The sequence below is a fragment of the Nicotiana sylvestris genome, chromosome 10, assembly GCF_000393655.2.
Source record: "Nicotiana sylvestris chromosome 10, ASM39365v2, whole genome shotgun sequence".
NCBI lineage: Eukaryota > Viridiplantae > Streptophyta > Magnoliopsida > Solanales > Solanaceae > Nicotiana > Nicotiana sylvestris.
The window spans coordinates 53884649-53910075 of record NC_091066.1 but is presented as its reverse complement, the minus strand read 5'-3'; positions in this window follow the sequence as shown (position 1 = coordinate 53910075).

Here is a 25427-nt window from a genome sequence, read left to right as displayed (position 1 = left end):
GACCAATGACATCCATTCCCTAGGAGGCAAATGGCCAAGGTGAGCTCGTTGCATTGAGCTCATTTGGCGGCACCTTTATCATATCGGCATGCACTTGGCATTGATAGTATTTGCAGACATACTGGACACAAACTATCTCCATAGTCATCAAAAAGTAACCGGCTCTAAGTATCTTTTAGGCAAGACAAAACCATTCATGTGCGGGCCATAGGTCCCAGCATGTACGTTCTTAAGTAGTTTAGAAGCTTCTTTTGCGTCAACACATCTTAACAATCCCAAATTAGGAGTTCTTCTGTACATATTTCCTCCGCTATGGAAGAAGTATTGCATAATCTCCGAAGTGTGCATTTCGGAGTGTAGTTCGCATGCTCCGGATAGTCTCCTTTCGTCAAATACTCCTTGATGTCATGGAATCAAGGTTTTCCATCTGTTTCTTCTTCAGCTTAAGCACAATATGCCGATTGATTATGAATTCTCACCGGGATAGGATAAATGTAATTGTTATCTGGATGTTATATAATGGATGACAAAGTGACCAACGCATCGGCAAACTCATTTAGAATTCTAGGCACATGCCGGAATCTATATTCGTGAAACTCTTTCTCAATTCCTGCATATGGTGCAGATATGGTAATATCTTGGAATTCTTGGTGGCCCACTATCCTTGTACCTAGAGCACAAGCAAATCTGAATCACCGATTACTAGCAGCTCATGAATATTCATGTCGACGGCCATGTTGAGTCCCAGTATGTAGGCTCCATACTCTGCCATGTTGTTGGTGCAGGGAAATCTGAGTTTAACAGATACCAGATAATGTTGACTGGTGTCTGATACCAAAACTGCTCCAATGCGCACTTCTTTGAAATTCGTAGCTCCTTTAAAGAACATCCTCCAACCGTCGTATGCTTAGGTAATGTTTTCCCCTACGAACAACACTTCTTCATCAGGAAAATACATTTTCAAGGGTATGTATTCTCCTCCCACCGGGTTTTCAGCAAGATGATATGCCAATGTTTGCCCTTTCACCGCCTTTTAAGTTACGTATACGATATGGAACTCACTCAACAGTATCTTCCACTTAGTTAACTTCCCAGTTGGCATGGGTTTCTGAAATATGTACTTCAATGGGTCCATCCTGGATATGAGGTACGTAGTATAGGTACAGAAGTAAAGCCTCAACTTCTGGGCAGTCCAGGTCAAAGCACAACAAGTGCGCTCTAGCAAAGAGTACCGTTCTTCGTAAGGTGTGAACTTCTTACTCAAGTAATATATGGCTTGCTCCTTTCTTCCTGTCTTGTCATGTTGTCCCAGAACACATCCGAAGGCTCCATCTAATATAGATAGATAGATTAGCAAAGATGCCACGACTCTGGTGGTACCAAAACTGGTGGTGTGGACAGGTACTCCTTAATTTTGTCGAAGGCTTTCTGACACACATCGGTCCAACTTGTTTCAGCATCTTTTCTCAGCATCTTGAAGATAGGTTAACATATGACTGTGGATTATTCTATGAAGCGACTGATATAGTTTAGATGTCCCAGAAAGCTCATCACGTCCTTTATGCTCCTAGGTGGCAGTAACTCCTGAATAGCCTTGACTTTATATGGATCTAAATCGATCCCTCGACGACTGACGATGAATCGCAATAACTTTCCTGTGTGAACCTCGAATGCACATTTTATGGGGTTCAGCTTTAGATTTTACCTCTTTAACCTGTCAAAGAACTTTCTCAAGTCTGCTATATGATCTACGACCCTTTTGGATTTGATAATGACGTTGTCCACATACACTTCTATCTCCTTGTGTATCAGATCATGGAATATGGTTGTCATGGCTCTCAAGTAGGTAGGCCTAGAATTCTTGAGACCAAATGGCATCATCTTGTAGCAGTATCCCCCCTATGGTGCAATAAAACTTATTTTCTTCACGTCTTCTTCGTCCATCCTGATCTGGTGATAACCCGTGAAGCAATCTACAAAAGATTGGAGTTCATGCTTGGCACAGTTATCGATCATGATGTGTATGTTTGGAAGTGGAAAGTCATCTTTGGGACTTGCTCTATTTAAATCTCGATAGTCAACCATACTTTGACTTTCCTGTCGTTCTTCGAAACTGGCATAATGTTAGCTAACCAGGTTCGGTACTCAACCACCCTGAGAACTTTGGCTTTGGTCTGCTCGATAAATTCCTCCTTGATTTTCAGGATCATATCTGGTTTGAACTTTTGGAGTTTCTGTTTTACTGGCGGGCACATGGGATTAGTAGGAAACTTGTGAGCCACTATAGACGTGCTCAAACTGGTCATGTCACCATATGGCCATGCGAAAATGTCCTCATATACCTTTAGGAAACGGATATACTCTTCCTTTTCTGCTAGTGATAAGCGAATACTGATGCGAGTCACCTTGATGGTCTCAGTGGCCCCAAGTTTACTACTTCGGTTTCATCCGGATTGGACTTAGGCTTATTCTCAAAGTTTTCAACTTCCCTAACAACTTCCTGGGGTATCTCATCTTCTCCATCTGTATCATTATACTCACGTTGCATTTCCTCATTACATGTCACAGTTACTGGTTCATCAGGAAAAGTAATAATAACGCCATAGAAAGAAAAAGTATAGAAAATAGTAATGAATAATAAAGAGCAAATGCATTTGATTGAAATAAACATCATCCAAACAAGTGTGGCTCGATGAATCGAGCATTTATTTTGAAGTAAGTAAGTCTTCAAAATAAAATTACTGAAAATCTTAAATGACTAGAATAAGTATAGAAATAAAATTTGCCAAGCTACCCAAGGACTCGGCGGGCCCAGGATGGTCTGGCGGTCCAATTCCTAAGAACAACTCCCTTCTTCATAGTCTGAATAGTGAGGCCTTCTTCCTCATCCTCCTCAATTATGGAACTACAGCCCATGTCTTCATCCTCCAAGAACAAATTCCTCAGCCCTGCTAACGCTTCTTCTTCTGCAGTTCCCCATATTATGTCAGCTTGGTGAAAATCTTGATCTAGACGTGGCACTGATTGCTCGAGAGGGTAATACAGTCTCCGCCATGGAGGTGACCAATCATTATACTCTTGACATGAGTACTGATATTCGAGCCCAAAGGTAGTACCGTGACCCTTCAGCCGTATCGGCTTGGTAATACCCTGGAGATTCTTCCCCCAAGCTTGATGATACTGGAGAATTTTGTGGTTTTCAATAACCATTAATCTTTCATAATACAGCGGATCATGTGCTCTGACGAAGAACTTGTTCATCTGTTCCTCGTCCAAAGATGGCTTGACCTTGGCTGCTTCCGACCTCCAACGAGTAGAATACTCGCGAAAAGTCTCGGTTGGTTTCTTCTTAAGATTTTGGATGTAGAAGACATTCGGTGGATTCTCCGTTTTGAACCTGAACCGGTCCATGAAATCTGATGCCATACTCACCCAATTAGACCATTTCTTGGGGTCTTGGCTGATGTACCAGGACAGAGCATATCCAGTAAGACTCCACATAAAGAGTTTCATTCAGATCTTTTAGTCTTTCCCGACCCCGACAAGCTTGTCGCAATAGGTCCTCAGATGGACCCTGGGATCACCTGTACCGTCAAACTTCTCGAAATTGGGAGGTTTGTATCCTTCCGGCAGTTCTACATCTGGCTGTATGCATAGGTCTTCATAGTTCAAACCTTATATTCCCTTGTCGCTTTCGACACCCTGAACTCGACTCGTTAACTTCTTGAGTTCTTCAGCCATGTTTTGAATGAGCAGGTCCTTCTCGGATGATTCTGGGGTATAGGAGATTGGTTGGAGAGTGAGTCACAGTTTCCATATATATGGTGTTGTTTTGGTCAGTGCCCGGTGACTGGGTGTAGTGGTGGTTGTGCATGGTGAAATCTAGGAGGCCGAGTTCTCCTCGACTAAATACCTCGAAGGGTGATCCCAGAAGCCCGGGCTCTCGAGCCAGTCACTTCCCTCAAGATCTGCCGGTACCCTACAAAGGATAATGTCAACTAAAGCCCCGATCAACGCAGGAATCTCCAGAGGAATGCACCCGGGGTCGATCAGGTCTATTCAAGCGGCTCGACATCAGCCCACGCGTACAATACAAAGCTTGCCAGTTGTCCCATCCTATTTCTTTTATCACATAACATATGTTGTACGCAGTTGGGATATCCCCCTTTCAATAAAAATGTAGTCACTAGCACCCTATAATGGCGAAGCTCCAACCATTCTACTCAAGTGCAATTATATCTTCTCCTCTCTAACTCGCTTCCCCTCACTGGCTTGAAGCCATTTAGCTTTTATTGCCTTCTTGCCTGTTCTTTGTTTTTCACTTGGTACGGGCCCGAAGTCACCTTGATATCCATCGCTCTATTCCTTTTTCTTCATTATATTACTTAATATTGGTCGTAAAGAGCCTCGTTTGATTATATCCTCACTGTTATCCCATCCCCGACTATCCCTGATAGCTCGAACTCAGCCCTATCATCGACCCAAGGCCCCCCTAGACCAGACCTACACCAGGGCAGTAGGCCCTTTGATTCGATTACTATCTCGTTTTAGCTTACATTTCATCATTAAACTCCATATTATTAGCATCAACTGCTCTAACAACTAGCTCGAAAATAGATCGCGTATTTTTAGAATCCCATTTATAAATTTAATTGTTGTTACCATTTTCACGGTATTTGGCACCCACCATGGAGCTAAAAATAATAGTGATTATTTTCTTGCTAGTTTCATTGTACAAACGCACATTATCTTTCACACTTTTTCTTGTCCAAAATTCTTTGATTTCAGGTCAAAATGTTTGGCTCGGTAAACGGAGTCGAGAACGACAACCTCGAAAATCACGGGGAAAATGGCGTGGCTCTCCCGGCCGCTGGAGCACCACTATAGAATCTCGATAACACGCACGGACCAATTCTAGCGGATGTTGATTCACAGGACGCGCAGCAAGTAGACGAAACTTCCCACATCGAAAAGAGCATACAGCAAAACGGCCGACAGGAAGCTCAAAAAACCCTGGCCCGGGAAGAATAAGAAGTTAGTCTTCATGTTATGTTAGAAATGTTGCAGGCACTACAACTAGCCGTTGCTCAGTTGCAAAGCCATTCTAGAACTCCCAACACAGTGGCACCAGAGATAGCTCCCCCTGCCGAGCAAGTACCTGAAAGATCAAGCAATAACGGGTTGATGGCTGACCCTGCCATAGTGAAGATGCTTGAGGACCTCGTCAAAAGGATCGAATCAGGCGAGAAAATGATTGCATCTAACGATAAAAAGGTCGAGACCTACAACTCTAGGGTGTATCAGATCCCGGGAGAACCCTCGGTCCTGGAAGGTTTGGATTCGAAAAAGTTCATATAGAGTCTATTCCCCGAGGAAGTAGCCCCAAAGCCTATTCCTAAAAAGTTTAGAATGCCGGAACTCCCTAAGTACAATAGTACCACCGACCCCAACGAACATGTTACTTATACATGTGTAGTAAAAGTTAACGATATAAAGAATGAGGAGATCGAGTCTGTATTGTTGAAAAAATTCGGAGAAACACTTTCGAAGGGGGACATGATGTGGTATCACAACTTGGCTCATAACTCCATAGATTCATTCGCCATGTTAGTAGACTCCTTCGTAAAAGCACATGCTGGATCCATCAAGGTAGCGACGAGGAAGTCTGACGTTTTCAAAATTAAGCAAAGAGAGTACGAGATGCTGCGGGAATTCATGTCCCACTTCCAGATGGAACGAATGGAGCTGCCGCCAGTCTCCGATGACTAGGCAGTGCAGGCCTTCACCCAAGGCCTGAACGAACGAAGCTCGGTGGCCTCGAAATAGCGGAAGCAGCACCTGATCGAATATCCGGTCGTGACCTAGTCTGACGTCCACAATCGGTACCAGTCAAAGATCAAGGCCGAGTACGACTAACTAAGAGCCCCTTCGGGCTTAGTGTACCCAAACAGACTCCTGGTAAAAGAATCGAAAACAAACAAAAAAAGGTACCAGCCATACCTTGAAGATAGAAGGAACACCCCAAGGTGCAACCTACCTCGCAACGATCGGAGGATAGATCGAGGAAGGGACCCTCGAGGGCTCGTCAACAGAACCAAGTTCGATCGAAACATAGCACCAACAAACGTGCCCCACTTATCGGAATAAAATTTATATGTCAATGTATCAGACACCGTGTTTGCTATAAGTAAAATCAGATGCCAAGTGGCCCAAGCCGATATAGTCAGACCCTTCACAGAGAAATTACAACTTAGTGTACGAGTTCCACAACACGCACAGTCACAGTACCGATGATTGCCATCAACGACGAGAAAATGTGGCTTGACTGCTCAATAAAGGATACCTTCGGGAATTCCTCAGTGATCGGGCCAAAAGTCAACTCCGAGAGAGGGAGGCAACTAACAAAAACGAGGCAAACGAGTTGCAACACATCATCTACATGATCATGGGGGCGCCAATGCCCCACAGGAACAATATCCATCACCAGAGAAAAATGGACTCAGGGATATATCCCCGAAGACTCCCTTACGTTCAGCGAAAAAGACACCGAGGCCCGGTCTCAACCCTACAACGATGCCCTGGTAATCTTCTTTCTTGTGAATTCTTTTCAGATAAAACGTGTACTCGTGGATCCAGGTAGCTCGGCCAATATCATCAGGTCGAAGGTGATAAAACAGCTCGGGATGCTCAAATAAATCATGCCCGCCACTTGGGTCCTCAATGGATTTAGCATGGCGAGCGAAATGATGAAAGGAGAAATTGTCCTTCCGGTTACCGTGGTCGGCACAACCCAAGACATCAAATTCCATGTCATCGAGGGAGATATGAGGTATAACGCCTTGTTTGGATGACCGTGGATACACTGCATGAGAGCAGTACCATCCACCCTCTACCAGGTGGTGAAATTCCCTACAAAGGACGGGATCAAAACCGTCTACGGGGAACAACACGTGGCAAGGGAAATGTTCGCTATACATGACGTGGTACCAACTCTCATGCCTCCGCCCCCGAGTAAAACAACGGGCAAACCAGGTTTCGGCCCCGGTCGAACTTGACAAAACAAAGTAGAGATCCACGCCACATCTCCGCCTCCGGGCAATTATAATAGACCAATCCCAAGGAATCACCGGTATATCTCGTTTCAAGGTACGACCATTCCTTTTATTTTTATTTCAAATTTGGAATTAACCTTGGTACATGCACCTAATCGGAGTTGCCGGGACGTTAATGCTGTCGCAAGACCTTGAGACCCCAAAAGCGCACCCATTGCAATCTTTTCCTTCGACCGAGTTTTTATCCCAGAAGGAGGGTTTTTACCGGCAAGGTTTTTAATGACGCAACATCTGCGAGCCGCTTAAGGGGGAATTCCTCAACAAATATTCAAGACTTTCCTTGCGGTAGAATTTTGAATAAATGAGGGGCATTCCCCCCGGAAAGCTGCCCGCTCGTATGAGTTTTGAAAAATACCAAAAAAGGTTTCCTATAGTAAAATAATGTATCAGATCAAATGGTCGATATAGTCAGGACCCATCGGTATTGTATCGAGCAATCAAAAAATATCTTTTGTCAAAAAAGGGGGGAGGGAACTCCTTTGCAGAGTAGGGTAACAAATTCTTTCACAGACTACGTCCCGAAAAATTGTGAACGGGCACCAGCAGTTTAAACGCTTCGACGGCCTCCTGATCGAAACTCTGAAATCACAAAAGGTTTTAGGAAAGACAAACCTCCGAGCAATCGACTTCGACCCGATATGGGTAGACTCGACACAACAATATATATATTACGACACTGGATCGAAGAATGTCTTTCATCATCCTATTCTACAAGCGAGGAAATCACAGTGTATTTCCAGCAGGAACCTCTCCACCAAACGCGTCCCGAGATACTCGAAGACTTAGTATCAACAATTCAGCACCCGCATGACCCCAGGGTCGAAACTCCGGGCTCATAAAGCCCCTATAAGGCAACTCCGAGCTCATGAAAAGCGGTCTTCAAACTTAAAAAAATTCGATGACTCGGAGACTGTCATTCGTCGCCAATCGCCATGTACTGGGGAACCCGAAACTGTAAGACCCCTAGCGGGCAGACTCGTCGTAACCAAATTTATTCTACATTACAACAAAAACTATAAGACCACAACAGACATGACAAAAACTGTAAGACCTTAACAGGCATGACAAACTGTAAGACCTCAACAGGCATGAAAATCCCGAAGTTCAGGCTATATGTCGCCTTTGTAAGAGTCCTGAAATGGCATATCCTTAGTGTAGACGTTTGAACTATCACTTGGGATAAAAAATGGCTCCGACCAAACACATATGGTCAAAACAACTGATACATCCAAACTAACGCAACTCAGGGACGCTCGACCGTCGCTAAACAAAAATCGTAGGCCATCACTTCGAATATACTTCGGAAAGAACCGGTTAAAACAGGCTACCCTCAATAGGCAAAAATGAGCTTCGACCATGTCAGCTCCAAATCACAAGGCTTCGACCTACTCAGGCTATGAGCTATGAACCTTCCGAGGTGCTCAAACATTACCGATTACGACTTGAAATCGAGCTTCTTCTAGAACGGATGACGGGTCAGGCAAAACTATTTTGAAACACCTTAACGAGCAGAAAACAAAGCCTACGAAAAGTCCATGGGCAAAACAGCAAAAGAGCCATTGTCGCCAGCCAAACGAGCCTTTGGGCCACACTCTAAAAGGTCTCTATGACCAAACAACGTAAGAGCCATTGTCGCCCGCTTGAAAATTAACAACTTGAGGATTAAAATGAGCTCAAATCATACCTGATTCAGAGACTGGATCCAAAATAGTTAACTATGCAAGCCTCCGGGCCATATATTGAAAGGTCTCAACGACCAAAATTTGCGTAAGAGGCATTATCGCTGGTCTGAAAATACTTAAGGGACAATTAAAGCTCGAATCGCAACGTGACTCGGAGACTGGACCCGAAATAATTAAATTGCGACATGCCTAAGGGCACGACACAAATGCCACTATCGACCAGCCGAGTGAGCCTCCAGGCCACGTGATTGTAAGGACACTTCGACCCGAAGCACAAAAGGCCATCATTGACCACACATATAGGCAGGAAAGAACATAAGGGTCAATTAAAGCTCGAATTGCAACGCAACTCAGAGACTGGACCCAAAATGGTGGAAATAGCGAAATACTGAAGGGCAAGAAATGAGAGCAATCACCATCCGCCCGCACAGGCACAAAAGATCGAAGGATAGGAAAGCTCAAATAAAGGCCTGACTCAGACAACTGGGCAAAACATAGAGGCCCCAACACCTGCTCGCTTCAAAGACCGCGCTTTAAAGCCCCCGGTCCTGCCTGATCAGCTCCGAACCCACGAGGATCCTGTCAAAACATGGAAACCAGCCCGCTGGATCAAAGGCGATACGAGAAGAGATACAAAAGAGGTAAACCTTCAAGATTTCTCTCATTTTATATATGCGTGAAAGGTGCGCTCTCCATCTACAAGCATGCTCTATAAACAACAAAATACAAAGTGGCAAAATCTACGCTCCACCCCTAAAGGGTTATGGCCTATCGGCCCCAGCCTCGTTCTTCGTGGCATCGGCAAAAAACAAACCGCCAATTACACCCGACTGAACCCCTAGCGTGGGTGTCTTCAAGCGCCTGTCCCAAAGATCTACGACGAACGCATACCTCGAAGGCCCGTTCTAAATTGTCTCGATCATCGATGACAAGTAGCCACTCCTTCATCATCTTTGGATCATCTTAGTACCATACCAATCCGGGTACCAGCTGTTCCCAATCCAAACATTTGAAGAATCAATCTACAGCTTCATAATCATATCCACTCAGATCGAAGCTTGAAGCCTGCATTTGATATTTCAGGTATTCCTAGCTCAATCGGCTCTGCCCCTAAGATCGAAAAGGCAAAACGCTTACCACAAGAATATTCATGCCTCACTAAGAGGCTTCCGTAATGAAAGCTCTGGTATGTCCCGAATTTCCACTACGCCGACTCGACCCTTCTTTGACCTCGCCAAGAAGCCTAAGGGGCCTACACTCATCTAGGGCCCCCGAAGTATAGCCCCTTGACTGAACATCACAAGGCCTGGGTCTGTTGGAGTTTTATAGAGGGAAAACCCTATAAGAAAGGGAAGGCCCGAGATATGGAGGAATCATGCTAAAACTTACCACGAAGTGAAACTGGCAAACCTACTTGACGACCGGACACCCTTCTGGTGGTCCAACCCTTATTGGCCCAGAGGAACCGTTGCTCCGGAACCAAGGACTCCAGGAACACCAGTCTCGGATGATGCACTCTTCTCAAAAACACGGGCTCATCTCACCCCGATAAAAGACCCTTCATGATTATGAAGCACACATCTCATCTATCGCCATACCTGGTCTCTGTCATGCCCCGAATAAGTAGCAGCTAATGGCATGACACACCAACACCATGAAATCAGCAAACCCCCAGGTTCCCCGGGGAGCAAAAGCAACCTCGCGACTACATGCGAAAAGGCTAGGGACAATTCAACACCAACCAAAAGCACCAACCACCGGCACCACCTCCACTTTCGAGGTAATGCTCAACCTCGAAGACCTCTGCCGTAACAAAATAGCACACCAACAGGCCAACAATGCCTTCACCGAATTAGCATATAGCTTCAAAAGGCCTTCGCCAAAGAAGGCTAGCTTACGAAGAAATGGGCGTCCCTAACAAACGCCCATGCGAAACATGTTCCTAGTAATGACCAGGGCGACCCGGAGCATGGCCAGGCCTCTGTTCAGAGATTGCCTCTAGGATGTTACCGGCGTCCCAGAACCGCGAGTCCTCAGGCAAGTCTCTTCTCGAAGGCCATTATGAGGCCCAAAGATATTATCCATACTTTCACGCAGAGAAAGGGTCCCGGCAGCCCAGAGTTAATAGAAATTTGGATAAAAAGCCAAACACAGAAAGTCCCATTTATAGGGAGGGCAAAGTAACCGATGGCGCCATTATCGCCCTCGAAAAGCATAACAGTAGGCACAATCAATGCGTTCATCGAAGCTGAACTGATAGCAATGAATATCGAAGAATCGCGACATTTTGGTTAATCCTAAAGAATCGGAAAGGCGAGGGGCCTCGACACTTGTAAAAAAGGGGGCTACGCCGTCAGCGCAACGTCATTATGGGAGATCGAGAAGTGAGGTGTCAAAATCATTTCTTATCACATCCCTCTAAGAAATGCGGAGACTATCTTTGCACGGTGAAATCTGGGAAGCCGATTTCTCCTCGACTAAATACGTCGAAGGTTTATCCCAGAAGCTCGGGCTCTCGAGCTGGTTACTTCCCTCAAGATCTACCGGTACCTTGCCAAGGATAATGTCAACTAAAGCCCCGATGAATGCACCCGGGGTCGATCAGGTCTATTCTAGTGGCTCAACATCAGCCCACGCATACATCGCAAAGATAGCCAGTTGTCCCATCATATTTCCTTTATCACATAACATATCTTGTACGCTCTTGGGACTTCCCCCTTTCTATAAAAAGGGAGTCACTAACACCCTGTAAAGATAGAGCTCCAACCATTCTACTCAAGTGCAATAATATATTATATCTCCTTCTCCTCTCTAACTTGCTTTCCCTCAATGGCTCGAAGCCATTTAGCTTTTATTGCCTTCTTGTCTATTCTTTGTATATCACTTGGTACGGGCCCAAAGCCAGTTCTTCATTATATTACTTAATATTGGCCCTAAAGAGCCTCGTTTGATTACATCCTCAATGTTATCCCATCCTCGACTATCCCCGATAGCTGGATCTCGACCCTGTCATCGACCCCGAGGTCCCCCTTCGACCAGACCTACACCCGGGCAGTAGGCCTTTCAGTTCGATTACTATCTCGTTTTAGCTTACATTTTACCATTAAACTCCACATTATTAGCATCAACTGCTCTAACAACTAGCTCGGGAATACATCACGTATTTTTACAATCCCATTTACAAATTTAATTGGTGTTACTATTTTCACGATAAACAGTGGTCATTAGTAAAGTTTTGAGGGTCAGGAATGGGTTGTGGTGTATTCTGGGGAGTATGATATGTGGCAGTTGGTGGGTAACGAATTGGTTGATGATGATATTGTGGCGGAGTTGGTATTGGTAGGGTATTGGGATTTTGGGGTGGGGTTGCGTATTGATGCAGTGTAGGAGGGTTTTTGCGGATGTTGGTTTGGTGTGTTTTGGGGAGGTACTGGGTTCTTTGTGTTTTGCTGATTGATGTCGGGGACGTTCAGGGTGAGTGACAAGTTTGCCAAGTTGCGGACCTGCTCAAGCTCTCCTTGTAACTCTAATATCTTTTGTTCCAACCTCAAGACTAGATCATTTGGTGTTGGGGTACTCCAACTGTCTGAAGTTTCTGCGTTCTCAACATTCTCCTTTCAAATACCATTTAAATCGTTTATTTTTTGCTTTTGCTTTTCCTTTTGTATTACTTAGAGGAGGAGGTGTTGGAGGGCCTCTAGATCTGGTGGGATATGCTGATGATGCCAGTATGAGCAAACCAACCTTAAGGGATGGGAATAAGAAATAAATAAACAAAAAGGTAAACAAGTTAGTAAGGATTCTGAAATATTTGCAGTATTTAAACACATATTGCGGGAATGAAAATTCGTATCCTAATTTGGGAGCCTCATTGTGCCCGAGGTAGGCCTAGCGACAAATAAACTTGGAGAAATTTAGTGCCAATAATTGTCTCATTTCATTAAAGTAAAAGTAAACGAACCAAAACAAAACTAAATAAGATAATGTCACTAATGGCTCTTGGCCTTATTATATTTGAAAGGAAAGGAAATAAATCCAATCTACTTGGTCCTAGAAGGACCCTCTCCAGACTAGATGCTCTTGTCGATTAATTCTCCAATCTCGCGCAGGTTCAGTAGCAGGAACGCCTTTGCAATATGCCCTCATTCGTTCCCTTCAGCATTCCGGTAGTTGGTGACCTTTTTTCTCATCTTCCCTTCCAACTCTATTAAACTGTATTCCAGGTATTCCAACCTCTCACTGGATTTAACACCTCTTTCTTTCCACTCGTTAATCATCTCCATATCAACCTTGTGTAGTGCCATATGCTCGGTTTCAAACCCTCAATCTCTTTTCCGCAGCTTACTGTTATTCACCTCTACTTCAGCAACCTCATCTATAAACCTGTTTCCTGGCCCGGCCCCCGTTCAACGACCCCAGTTATGTTGTCCTCCAACCATGAAGGGTAAAGATATGAGTGGCCCGCGTGATATCGGTTTGGCTCAATAGTATCCTTTTTCGCAATGATCTTCAAGGTCCACATGTGTTGCGGTTCATTCATATATGGGGTGATGTCACTTTGGAAATTGGCTGTGAAGTGACACATTTTGGCAACCTGTGGTATGATATGTGTCCTTCTTGGTTGTCTCATAACCATTAGAGGAGTGTAAGGGTATATGCCCCTCAAACGTATCAACACCAAGTGCGGAAAATCCTTGGATATGATGATGAATTCATCGGTAGACAACCAATCGAACATCCACTGGACTTGATCCTCAGTCAAATTTTCAAAAAGATGTACCCATCTTCCAGCGTCCTCTGGCTTAGCAAACATATCTGGAATATAATTCATTCTTTTGGGATGATGGAAGCCTATATTATCATTCCACGAACTTCGTGGAAATTCTTGATGGTATTGTCCCTTTTAGAGATCTTCCAACAACCAGACTTGTAGCAGCCCTCGAAGAACCTGAACCCCTTCTGACATCGCTCCAAATCCCGGTACATGTTTGCAACAATCATAGGTACGAGAGTGTAAGTCTTCCCCTCGATCCCGTCCATCGGAGTTTTGGTCACCATAGCCAACTTAGTACGGATCCTATCCCCTTGGATTGGGAATACCATCATGCCCAAGAAGCACATGATAAATACGAATAACCTACGATGAATCCAACCTAAAGAAGTAATTGAAAACTCTTCATTAAAGAGGTTGTCACGACCCAAACCGATGGGCCGCGATGGATGCCCGAGTCCTACCTGTCAGACAACCCTAAGCATGTGTCTAAGATATGAACCTGAATAACATCTGTTGCATTACAAAAATAACATACATCAAAGAAACTTGCCATCAACGCATATGTACGTATACATGCAAGATACAGTGGGCGAGCTGGCAAGGCTGTTATAGACAACTATACATCTAAAATTGAAAGCCGACAAGGCCATATACACCCAACTATACATACTGTCTACAAACCTCTAATATAAACTTAACTTTACAAAGATGGGACTGAGCCACATCATACCCATATACATATATGTGTATGGGTACCAAAATCAAAGCAGATCCGGATCATGTGGAGCACGTCAACTCTCGCTGATCAGGGATCCTAAAAAGGGGGACCGTCAGCTTGGCTACCTGCACCTGCGAGCATGAAACGCAAGCCTCGTGAAATAGGGTGTCAGTACGAAAGATGTACTGAGTATGTAAGGCATGAAAATTAGTACATAAAATACATAGATGAAACATGGAATACAGAAACACACCTATAAATCTGAATAACTTTGTAAATTTTAAAACATTTATAATGGCATGCTCGTGCATATAAATGTCGTGCCATGCATAGGTATGGGTGTACATAATAATATCAAGCCACTAAGGGCATCCCATCATATCATCTCGGCCAATGTGGGCAATATCATCAACATATACCAGTTGATCAAGTGATGGTGTGTATATAACGCTGTAACCTTTTTCCATATCTCATATATATATATTTACATATATATGTGTGTATATAACGCTATCTGGTCATGGGTCAATGCACATGAGTGAAATGCATGAAAAATACGTAATAATCTCAATATTCCTTCCGGATAAACTTTTCCAACTACGTATTATTTTGATACCCATGAACAGAAAATAATAATTTTCATGGGGAATAAAGAAAATAGACACCCCAAATAATTCTATTAATAGATAATTTATGGAAACTGTGTATTTGCTCGTTTCTTTAATATAACTTGGACCATGCCAAAAGAAAGAAGGGGCGGCCTTAACATACCTATTTCTTGAATTACTAGATCGAATCTGCTTCTGCGAAATTTACACTGGATTTCCTTGAAATTGGAACAAACTTGGCTTAGATTTGAAATTGGAAAAGAATTGATTTCTGCTTCTAGCGTTTTTAGCTTGGATTGAAATTGAAATTTTGGATGAAATAATTTCTGACCAACGTTCTTGGTTTCAAACCAAGAATAGATTTGTTGGCTAAAGTTTGGATGAAAATGAATTTCTGTCTCAAAGTATTTGACTTCACACCACAGACACTATTTGAAGCTATGGACAAATTGTCTTTTTGAATCAGATACTACAAGTCTTACTAAGACTTTAGTACTAAGTCATGACTTGGTTAATTTTTATAATAATTAGGTAGACACCGCCCCAAGTTAATGATTCACCTTTCTTGAATAGTGGCTTTGTGCCACGTTTTCTTTTGGGTATAATTAATTAATTTTTGTCCGTTTATTAGTTAACTGGGTAATGTTCTGTTATTCGATAATTAATTAATTACCCGCATAATTTAAAAATTACCACAAATTACTTAAAATTAAAATACTTCATATATACTTTATATTATACTACCGTGGTCATATGGTACCTTGCATGGTACTAGTTCATAATTATCAGATATTATCGTTCGACCCATATTTTACTCCAAATTGGCCACTATCAACGAAACTCATTTTCTTTAATCTGTGCAGTACCCTTTTATCCTTCATAACACTTATTTATTGCTTGTTATAAATAGCGTAAGTACATTAACATCAAGATTGTCTCATCCCCGAGTCTACGTCAATGAACCGAAGATGAAACTTTTAACGTACGAAAATGCGAGATGTAACATCAGCCCCCCCTAGAAACATTCATCATCGAGTGTTCAACTCCCCGTGATCTATGTAAGGGCCGCCTCTGTAACAACACTACTACCAACTCTACTTGTACAAGCTTAATAATCCAACGACACTCAGGACCATAATTATGAATAACGACAATGGTCTCACATGACCAATGACAATAACTGACACAAGAATTTATACACATACCTTATGGTTATAATGTCTCAGTCGGACCCTTCACTGGAGGAGGAAATAAGTAGGGATATCTAGACTTCATGTTTTCCTTGGCCTCCCAAGTCATTTCTTCCACATTGTTGTTTCTCCAAAGTACATTTACGGAGGCTATCTCCTTATTCCGTAGCTTGCGGATTTGTCGGTCTAGGATGGAAACTGGAACTTCCTCGTATGATAAGTCTTCTATAATCTGTACATCATTCATGGACACTACTCGGGTAGGATCGTCAATGCACTTCCGTAACATAGATACGTGAAAAATTGGATGGACAGACTCCAATTCTGAGGTCAATTCTAACTCGTAAGCTAATTGGCCCACTCTCCGAATGATCCTATAAGGCCCAAATATCATGGGCTAAGATTACCTTTCATGCCAAACCTTATCATACCATTCATAGGTGAAACCTTTAAGAATACCCAGTCATCAACGCCGAACTCTAAATTTCGTCGCTGCATGTCAGAATATGACTTCTGACGACTATGAGCTGTCAACAGTCAATCCCAGATCAATTTTAGTTTCTCTATGACTTGATGAACCTGGTATTGCCCATGTAATCCAGATTCTCCAACGTCGAACCACCCTATAGGCGACCTATCGTCCATAAAGAGCTTTGTATGGAGCCATCTGAATGTTGGAATGGTAACTATTATTATACGCGAACTTAATAAGCGGTAGATGATCATCCCGGCTACCTTTGAAGTCTATTACACAAGCATGTAACATATCCTCCAATGTTTGAATAGTACGCTCAGCCTATCCGTCTGTCTAGGGATGAAATACTATACTAAGACTTACTTGAGTCCCCAATCCTTTTTGGAAAGACCTCCAGAAGTTAGCTGTAAATTGAGCTCCTCTATCTGAGATAATGGATACAGGGACACCATGCAGTCGTATCTCTCCTTCATATAAAGCCTCACATAATCCTCTGAGGAATATGTAGTCCTGACAGGTAGAAAATGGGCTAACTTTGTAAGCCTATCAACAATCACTCATATCGAATCAAACTTATGCTGGGTACGAGGTAAGCCTACGATAAAGTCTATATTGATTATCTCCCATTTCCAAGTCGGAATCTCCATAGCCTGCAACAATCCACCGGGTTTTTGATGCTCAATCTTAACCTATTGACAGTTAGGACACTGAGCAACAAATTCTGCTATATCTATTTTCATTCCGTCCCACCAATATACTTCTTTGATGTTATGATACATCTTTGTCGCTCCTAGATGGATAGAATAATGAGAATAAAGAGTTTCTCTCATGACCTGCCGACGTAGCCCTGCAACATTAGGCACACATAATCGCCCTAAATATCTGAGGACCCCATCTTCTGTAATTTCAAACAGTATCTTCTCCTTATGAAAAGTGGTATCCCTATAATGAACTAGCATAGGATCCTCGTACTGGCGTTCCTTTACTTCAGTTACTAAAGAGGATGTTGTCGTATCCTGAATAGTAATTCCAATATCCCTTGAGTCCAGTAACCAAACTCCAAGACTAGTTAGCTGATGAATCTCATGGGTTATCCCCCTCTTTTCTGGCCGTAAATATGACAGGCTACCATAGATCTACGTCTGAGGGCATCAGCTACTAGGTTCATCTTCCCCGTATGGTATAAAATATCAATGTCATAGTCTTTAAGCAGATCCAACCATCTCCTTTGACGAAGATTCAAATCCTTTTGCTTGAAGATGTACTGGAGGCTCCTATGGTCCATATTGATATCACCATGAATTCCATACAAGTAGTGCCTCCACATCTTTAGTGCATGAATCACCACAGCTAACTCTAAATCGGGTAGTTCTTCTCGTGTTTTCTTAGTGTTCTAGAAGTAGACACAGCCTTACCATGTTGCATCAGCACACAACTCAACCCAATGCCTGAAGTATCACAATAGATCACATAACCATTTGTCCCTTCTGGGGGCATTAGAACCGGTGTTGAAGGTATTCTATCGTTTAATGCCTGGAAACTCCATTCGCAAGCATCGGTCCATTGAAAATTTGCTCCCTTTTGAATCAACTTTGTCAAAGCTGCTGAAAGGGAAAAAACCCCTATACAAATCTCATGTAATAACCGTCCAAACCAAGAAAGCTACGAACCTCCGTTGGTGTTGTGGGTTTAGGCCACGTCTTTACTGTCTTAATCTTTTGTTTATCCACCCGGATGCCTTAACCCTAAATAACATGCCCATGGAAAGCTACTTAGTTCAACCAGAATTCAAATTTAGAAAATTTTTGCATACAACTTCCCTTCTTGTAGAACTCTGAGCATAGTACACAGATGATCTGCATGCTCAGCCTCTGAACGAGAATATACCAATATATTATCAATAAGTACAATTACAAACAGATCTAAAAAGGCCTGAACACACGGTTCATTAAATCCATGAATACTGTTGGGGCATTGGTTAGACCGAATGACATAACCCGAAACTCAAAGTGCCCATATCTAGTCCTTAATGATGTATTCAAAATATCTTCATCCTTGACCCTTACCTGATGATACCCGGACCTCAAGTCTATCATTGAAAAACACTTGGCACCTTGCAACTGATCAAATAAATCATCAATTCTCAGGAGCAGGTACTTATTCTTGATCGTCACCTTATTCAGCTGCCTATAGTCAATACACATTCGTAAGGAACCATCGTTCTTTCTCACAAACAAAATAGGTACTCCCCACGGTGATGTACTAGGTCAGATAAAACCTTTTTCAAGTAAGTCCTTTAATTGTTCTTTCAATTCTTTCAGCTCTGCGGGGGGCATTCTATAGGGAGGAATAGAAATTGGGTGAGTATCTGGTAGTAGGTCAATAGAAAACTCAATTTCTCGCTCTGGCGGGAGACCCGAAAGTTCATCGGGAAACTCATTAACCACTAGGATGGACTGAATGGTTGGTGACTCTACTTCCATATCCTGAACCCGAACTAAGTGATAAATACAACCCTTATTGATCATCTTCCTTGCCTTGATATAGGAAATAAATCTACCTCTCGGCGATTCTGTGTTACCTTTCCACTCCAGAACAGGCTCCCCTGGAAATTGAAATCAGACTATCTTTGATCTACAACCAACGTTGGCATGACAATAAGCCAACCAATCCATACCCATTATAACATCAAATTCTACCATATCTAACTCGATTAAGTCTACTATGATAGGTCGACCTTGAACTACTATTATACAACCCATATATACTTGCTTAGGTATCACCGAGTCCCCAACAGGTGTAGATACCTCAAAAGGTTTAACCAATTCAGGTTTTATTGCAAACATACCAGCGCTAGTGGAGTAACGTATGATAAGGTGGAACCTGGACCAATCAGTGCATATACATCATATGAGGAGACTAATAATATAACTCTAACTACATCAGGCGATAAATTATGGTCCTGTCGTCCTGCCAATGCATAAATGCAGTTTTGAGAGCTGCTTGAGCTAGATGCTCTGCCTCTGCCTCTACCACGACTCGTTGGTGCTTGGGACCTTGCCCAGGGGGCGTACTGATGATGGCGAACAAGCTACAGTTCCCGCTAGCTGAGCTATGCTTGCATTACCTCTCATCGGATAATCCCTCATAACGTGGCCCGGATAACCACGAGTATAACAAATACCTAATCTTATATGGCATTGTCCGGTATGCTGCTTACCACATTAAGTACATCATGGCAAGGGTGGCCTCATCTGATTTGACTAACCCTTATGCTGAGAACCTGAGGCCCTGAAATTCGGGCCACACCCTGAATATGTAGAACAATCAAATCTCTTAACGCCAAACTGAGGGGGCACGCTAGCCGAGGGCTGGGATGGATACCTCGAGTACTACTGCCTCTAACCACCTCGAAACTCACCAGAAGGACCTGAAGATCTCACTCTCTTATTCTGGGCCCTATCATGCTCACGATCGGCCCTTTATTTCTATTTACGCTCCTCTACACCCTGAGCATATGCCTAAATACGAGAAATATCCATATTTGGCTGAAGTGAGACCGACATACAATCATTAAGTAAGTAAGGCTCTAATCCCATCACGAACCAGTGAACCCGATCCTTTGTCTTAGATATAATAGTGGGAGCATACCTAGCCAATGAATCAAACTGAAGGTTGTACTCCCGAATACTCATGTTACCCTGTCGAAGGGTCAAGAACCTATCAACTCTAGCTAGCCTAACCTCATATGGTAGATAATGATGAAGAAAAGCTTCTATACACTCCTACCATACTGCTGGAGGGGCATCCTCACCTCTGGACAATTACTAAGACTCGTACCAATTAACTGCAACATCTCGGAGTCTATAAGAATCTAGCTCAACTGACTTAGTCGCAGTGGCCTTCATTACCCGTAACATCCTCTGTACTCTATTAATAAATACCTGAGAGTCCTCGCACTCACGGACCTATTTGCATGACCAATACCTACTTCCTGATGATGAGCCTGTGCAACTACTAATCGGGTCAATAACTGAATAGCATCTCTCATCTCCTGACTCGGCGCATCCGACTGAGGTGCTGAATATAGAGGGGTGGGCGCTGGAGCTAGTGGCCCTCGGAGCTCTTCTGGAAAAGGCAGGGTATGTGAAGTCTAAGATGGAACCTCACCATGAGACTCTCCCCAAGCCCTGGTAACTCATGGTGCTCGACTAGTAATCTAACCAGCCGCGGACATTCCCTTCTAGGCGACCATACTCTTTGGAGGCATCGCTGAAAATATAATGTATCGTTAGGAACATGAATTCTTGTATTGCACAATCTGAGATAAAAAGAGAGGATAACATCCTATGTCATGTAGCCTCATGTTTATAAGTGTGGTGCACGACCCAAACCGATGGGCCGCGACGGGTGTTGAGTCTTACCTGTCAAACAGCCCTAAACATGCGTCTAAGATATGAACCTGAATAACATCTGCTACATTACGAAAATAACATACATCAAAGAAACTTGCCATTAAGGCATATGTACGTATACATACAGGATACAGTGGGCGAGCCAGGAAGACTGCTATAGACAACTATGCATCCAAAACTGAAAGCCGACAAGTCTACATACAACCCAACTAAACATATTCTCTACAGACCTCTAATAGAAACATAACTGTACAAAGACGGGACTGGGCCACATCATACCTATATATATATATATACAAACGTATCATACCAAAATCTAAGCAGCTCCGGATCAAGTGGACCACGCCAACTCTCGCTGATCAGGGATCCTAAGAAAGGGACCATAAGCTTGCCTACCTATACCTGCGGGCATGAAATTTAGGCCCCGTGAAATAGGGCGTCAGCACGAAAAATGTACTAAGTATGTAAGGCATGAAATTTAGTGCTTAAAAGACATAGATGAAACATGGAATACAGAACCACATCTATAAATCTGAATAACTTTGTAAATTCTGAAACGTTTATAATGTCATGCATATGCATATAAATGTTGTGCCATGTAAGGTATGGGTGTACATAATATCTTCAAGACACTGAGGGCATCCCATCATATCATCTCGGCTACTGTGGGAAATATCATAAACATATACTAGCTGATCAAGTGGTGGTGCATATATAACGCCATAACTTTTTTCCATATCCCATATACATATATTTACATATATACGTGTATATAGCGCCATCTGGTTATGGGTTAATTCATATGAGTGAAATGCATGAAAAATATATAATAATCTCAATATTCCTTCCAGATAAACTTTTCCAACTGCGTATTATTCTGAGACTCATCAACATAAATAATAAGTTTCATGGGGAATCAAGAATATAGACACCCCTAATAATTCTATGAATAGAGTACTTTATGAAAACTGTGTATTTGCTCGTTTCTTCAATATAACTTGGACTACGCCAAAAGAAATAAATGAGGGCCTTAACATACCTGTTTCTTGAATTACTATAATGAATCTACTTCTACGAAATTTACACTGGATTTCCTTGAGATTGGAACGAACTTGGCTTAGATTTGAAATTGGAACAGAATTGACTTCTACTTCTTTTTTGGCTTGCATTGAAATTGAAATTTTGGATGAAATATTTTCTGACAAATGTTCTTGGTTTGAAACCAAGAATAGATTTGTTGGCTAAAGTTTGGATGAAAATGAATTTTTGTATCAAAGTATTTGACTTCACGCCAAAGACACTATTTGAAGCTAAGAACAAATTGTCTTTTTGGATCAGATACTACAAATCTTACTAAGACTTTAGTACTAAGTCATGACTTGGTTAATTTCTTTAATTATTAGGTAGACACCTACCACAAGTTAATGACTTGCCTTTCTTGAATAGTGGCCTTTTGCAACATTTCTTTTTGGGCACAGTTGATTAAATTTTATTTGCTTATTAGTTACCTGGATAATGTTCTGTTGCCCGGTAATTAATCAATTACCCGTATAATTTAAAAATTACCACAAATTACTTAAAATTCTATTTATTTTTAAAACACTTCATATATACTTTATATATTAAATTACCATGATCATATGGTACCTTGCATGATACTAGTTCATAATTATTGGGTTTTCTCGCTCGGCCCATATTTTACTCCAAATTGGCCACTTTCACTAAAACTAGTTTTCTTTAATCAGTGTACTCCTTTATCCTTCATAATATTTATTTATCGCTTGTTATAAATAGCGTAAGTACGTTAACATCAAGATGATCTCATCCCCGAGTCTACGTCAATTAACCGAACACGAAACTTTAAACGTAAGAAAATGCGAGATGTAACAGCGGCGGTAAGAACTGTTATGACTGTATCTTTCATAAAGGAACTCAAAAGGTATGTAGTAGTCCTTTAGGCATTTGAAGTTGTCATTCTTCTTCAGCCCTACCATCTTCAGAAATTCCCTAGCAGTGCGATTTTTAGGCACCAACAGATTATGACTATCCCAAGGTAACCTAGCAAATCCCGCTATTTCTTCTAGAAGGGGTGTTATTTCTATGTTCCAAAAAAGTAACAAAGCTCTTTCCTTGTCCAAAAACATAGTTGCAGCCTTGATCAACATTTTGTTGAGTTGAGAGTCCATCAAAGAAGGCGAGTTTCCTAAGACTTGTTTCACATTGTTTTGGTCACATGAAGGAATATCCCTCCACCAATCTAGCAAAAGTGAGGGTGTGCTAATCGTACCTAATCTGGGGACCTCGTGCCTCATTTTTTGCAAAACAAAGAGAGTTAGGCCCTTTCCCCCTCTAGGTTCGTCCATTTATACAGTAATGATTAGCATATTGGCACTTATTTCTCCAAATTAATGCACATAATCGTGGTTATGTCTGTTGGGATTATGGAAAACCCGATGGACTTTTGGACAAGGCTCGTCTTAAAGGGTTATTATGTGAACAACATATTAACTCGGCTAGGTTTGACCATGATGCATGTAGAATGTAATTAGAGTATGGTTGCTATAGAGGTCTAGACTGGGACCCTCAAGCGGAAAACTTGAGGAGGAAAGGCACGTAACCATTGAACGCACCGCTGATCGACTAGTTTTACCGCAAATACGCCTCTTCGAATTTAAAGGGTGATATATAGAAAGAGCGAAAACACTCATCAAGCTTTGCTATAGGATTAATTACGTACGAGTGGAGTATTATGTTGAGCATGGTTTATGCAGCAATAAATCATGTTGTCAAGTATTTTCACGTAAGAAAATAAAAAATGTAGTATTTAAGAAATTGAAAAGACAGTTACAGAAAAAGAAAACAAGGAGACAAGTCAGTTTCAGGAATAAAGAATCATAAATACTTGAAAATAGACAGTTAAACTCAACTAAGGGGAAATGGTGCGTGGGATAGAGCATGATTGGACTAATTGACAAAAGATAATTTAGTTATGGTAAGAGCCTAAAAAATCCCTAGCAGAGTTGTCAAGTTGTCGCGCCCGCTTTTTCCCTTTTTGACGGGGAAGTCCGGGTTTCGATATTCATGGGTGAATAACTCATTTCCTTTTGGGAATTGGGTATTTTAAGAGTTGCCACCTAACGGATTATGGTGTGTTAGGTCACCTTGAGCAATTAACTCATGGACTAGTTTACATTACCAGAGATTTAGGGTAAGGGCTCGAAATAACCTTAAGGGAAAGGTGTTAGGCACCCCTCGCGGTCCACAACAGTGGGTCCCAACCAAACTTAAATTATGTGAATTAGTCATTCTAACAAATGAACAGTTTTTAACACGTACTTGCAAGTAAAAGGCATGTTTTAACATTCTAAGCATATGTATAATTCAAGTAATGGAACAAGGGAAAAGGTTTGAACAAGTTGCACATATACAATGAAAAGTGAATTTGTTTAAACAATGGGAGTTGGGAAACAGGGGTCCTAGGTTGGTTAGCCTATAGGATCATACCCACACAATGCCCGATAAACCTTCCTCAGTGAGGGGCTACACGTAACATTAGTGAGTAGTCATCATATTCCTTACTACCCAGTTCCATCCCCTTGGTTATAGCCTAAAGCATTCTAGAAACCTTGAAAGATACCATATGCGTGCACTAACCGTCCCTTCCTCGTGGCTATAGAGGTATTTAGGACCTCTAATTTAGGTAGTTATAGACCATCCTAAGGGTTTTAAAGGATAAAAGTCCAGGCGTCAATCAAAACAATTAGGACTGCATTTAAAGAGGGAATAGTTAAAGGCTCACATTTACCTCCACAAACATAACAAATAAGTGCACATCTCAAACAACAGTTTAAAGTACTTAAGACAAAATCCTAAAACATGATATCTAGGAGAGCAGAGATTATACAGTACTGAATTAGAATCAAAGAGTCTAAAGACCTATTCATCTTGCCTACTAGTTTTATACCTGTTGAATGTGAGCAGTCTCAAATAACAAAGTTGTTTTATAGTTGCAAGATTTTTAATCACCCTAGAGGCTTGCCTAGGTGTATAATAGTGATGTCCTATGAACATGATAACTGTATTGATGAGGAATGCAGAAAACAGTAAGTCATTTTAAACGAACAACTTGAGATCATATAGGCATGATTTCTAGTAGTATTAATTTAAAGCAATATTTTGAAAACTTATTAAAGAAGCAGATAGATTGATTAATTAAACCGATTCAGAATAAACAAACATGAATTGAAATGACTTTTCTAACTGAACTATTAAGTCTTATAGGCATGATTTCTAATTGAGCAAGGTAAAACAAAACATCATTCATTTAACCAATGTGAGAGCCCTATAGGCAAGATTTCTATAGAGCTGATTTTAACTCTATATGCATGATCTCTATTATTAAAGCCATTTTAGATCCTATAGGCATAATTTCTAATTGTGTGGGAGTAAAGCA